The sequence below is a fragment of the Ornithodoros turicata genome, chromosome 2 (assembly GCF_037126465.1).
Source record: "Ornithodoros turicata isolate Travis chromosome 2, ASM3712646v1, whole genome shotgun sequence".
Classification (NCBI taxonomy): domain Eukaryota; kingdom Metazoa; phylum Arthropoda; class Arachnida; order Ixodida; family Argasidae; genus Ornithodoros; species Ornithodoros turicata.
Genome location: NC_088202.1, coordinates 51,132,239 through 51,135,271, shown reverse-complemented (window position 1 = coordinate 51,135,271; position 3,033 = coordinate 51,132,239). Strand labels below are relative to the sequence as shown.

At 46.7% G+C, this 3,033-nt stretch overlaps 1 non-coding gene across 1 annotated transcript; it reads right to left on the bottom strand.

Moving 5' to 3' along the window:
• Nucleotides 1-2,150: 2,150 nt before the first annotated feature.
• Nucleotides 2,151-2,224, bottom strand: Trnat-agu (transfer RNA threonine (anticodon AGU)). The gene has a single exon. It is a non-coding gene; the product is annotated as a tRNA-Thr (tRNA).
• Between the last annotated feature and the right edge of the window lie 809 nt (nt 2,225-3,033).

Genomic DNA, 3,033 nt, shown 5'->3' with positions numbered 1-3,033 from the left:
CACACACGCACGCACGCACAAACGTACCCACAAAATCATATTCACAAAGTGAAGACCTGTGTAAAACATACAGGAGTGCTCGTGCAGATTACTAGTCACGCAAGAAGCAACGTTGGAGGATTTGGTGAAGAACAGATACTGGTATAATACATCGTGACTTCGCAAAATGTGGGGCGTCTTCGCCCGGCGAGCAACTATATGAGTGAGGACGCGTAGATTTGGTCATTTCAGGAACAAAGAGCACGCTGCTATAAACCACTCCCCCTATTAATTACGATGTAACCGTATTGCTGACTATGTTTCTTAATTAAATTACTGCTTAGCTGAGATGGTACTGTCCCTACCACAAATTAATGTGGTACCACAGGTTCATATCTAAAGGTATACAAAATACCAAAGGTATAAACGGAAGCGAGAAGTACCTTATTATACCCTCAACTGACGTGGAAGGTATAGCCTCGGCGATTTATACCTCCCACATGATTTAAACGGGGTATAGACCTTGGTGAGGTATAAATATAGTAGCTTAGTCCTGGTTTATACCTTTGTTATACCTCTTGTATACCTTTTCTTCTAACAGTGTACGTGTCGTGAGACGCGCGGTATGCGGGTGTCCATTGTCCTGTAGGAGGAGGACTCCTTTGGTGATGAGGCCCGGCCGCTTTTGCTTCAGCGCCTTATGCACATCCCTGAGAACCAGTAATATGCACTAATGATGGTGGTACCACTGGGCAGAAAATCAACATGAACAACGCCAGCCTTGTCCCAGAAAACTGTGGAAAACTTGGATGCTCTCATGAACTCTGACACTGGGCTCTGAGCCGCCCCGGTCGGGATCGTCCTGCACTGATGTACGGCCGTCTCGGAACCGTATGCACCACTCAAACACTTTGCTGCGGCTAAGCGTATCGTGGCCATACTGAGCCTGAAGTCTTCTGTGAATTTCAGACGACTTTACGCCTTTATTCACGAGAAAGTTCATGACAATTCGCTGTTCGATGTGCGCGCTCACCTCGTTGTCGGCCATCTTGTCCAGCACGTGTCTTCTGCTTTGCACAAACTTTGGACCACCACGTGGTGAACACAAAGGCCTGTCGCATGTGAAAATGACGAAAAAGAAGTAGCGCGAGCCATTTGTACACTTGACTTGACTTGACTTGAACATCCCTCGTATATTTTGGCTTCTACGAACGGCTTGCAGTTGAAGGGGTTTGACAAGGAGATCGCAGACAGCATCAGCTCTTTTAAAGTTAGATTCACGTTAGAGTAGCTATTTTCTCTTTCAAAGAAAATGTTGGCAGCCCATTTAATAGACACCTTGTTTCTCGTGACAACCTACAGACAAATTTCGTCTGGGTAGCCTAGAATGGACGTCTTACACAGGGTTAAAACATGCAGATGAGCTGAATCTGAAAACATTCTTTTTAAGCTTCATACATCGACGCTCTTTTGAAAGCATGGTTGGAATAGAAAGGCATATATGTCCCGTGCTTTGCCAGCTGCAGGTTTCTCCAAGTCCGTGAAACCGTTGAGCACATTTTTCTTGATTGTATGGGAGCATACTTTTTCTGGAACGATATACAGATTAAAGTGTTGAATAAACACCTTTCGCTGAGCCCGGACACAATAAGATTTCTACCCTTACATATGGATGAAGAGGTTCGCTACGATATTATCGTGTTGATAGTGTATTGTTACGTGTTATATGTTACGTTTCGATTTTGTATTATCATGTTGATGTATTGCATCTGGAAGCTGTGTATGGTAGTCAGAAGCGAACAGCCATTCGTGGTGCCCGTGCGGTATTTTAAAGTCGAAATAACGCAGCTGAAGATATGTTGCATGCAGCAGCTGGAAGCAACCCCGTGGTTCGAAAGTTTGTAAATTGCTGACCTGTATGTAAATTATTACTCTCTATGTGTGATCTGTGTAATCTGTGTGTTGTGTATCCGGCATTTTTGGTATCCTGTGTATTCGGATGCATCATCCATGACTCAATAGCCTTGTACAGTCATAGCTTATTTTAATATCTGTAGATAAATGGTATTGCCAGGTGGAAAAAATAACGGCGCCCACAGCAGGCCACTCACCGTTCCCTATGCGTAGTAATTTTGCGGAATCAAAAATAACCTCCCGTGTGCGTCTACAAAAGGCACCGGTGGGATTCGAACCCACGATCTCCTGTTTACTAGACAGGCGCTTTAACCAACTAAGCCACGGCGCCGACCTGCAAGGCCACTCACCGTTCAGTGTACGTATCAATTTTAAAGGGACAGTATGGTAGTTTTTTTTTCGTTTCGTGTTAGCGCCGCGAAGCAACTGTGGCTATGAACGGCGTACAGACGTGGACAGATAAGGACAGCAGGAAGGGGTGGGCGACAGTGGTGGTGCCAGCCGACTTTGTGGCAAATGTGCCGACATTCGTGTTGGAAAACCCTGAAGAAACCTCAGACAACACAGTCGGTATTAGGATTTTAGGAAAAAGTCTTCCGGAAAACAGCACCATTAGCGATGCTGCCCGACGACCGTTTGATAGGCCGAGCGCGTTCAAAGACACGGCACACCAGGGGGCGGACCGCGTTATCAAGGGGCCCCTCTCCAGTACATGAGGGACCCCCTCCTATTTGCCTCCCTCCACCGCTTGTATTGCCAGCTGTAGGATGAGACAAGCGTGATCTAGCCCGCATCCACCGCTCCATCTCTTGCCTCCGCCGCTTACATCGATCTGAAGGATTCGAACCCACCACCTCCCAGTCTTCAGCACGACCTTGGCTACCATGCCGCTGGTTGCTGTTCGAAATATCGGCGGCTTCTGTCCTGAGGCAACTCCCATCTAGAGTCACTAAATAAGCTACGCTTCGCGTAGCTTATTTAGTGACTCTACTCCCTCTCTATGCCGCTGGTCAGTGGGGTAGTGTCGACGAACATCGAGATTAGGGGTGTGTTTAACTGAGTTGCCTTTGGACGCCAATTCTGCAAAATTTCAACCAACGGAGCGCCGTATTTGTTTTAGATATACGTACAAGGAAAGCG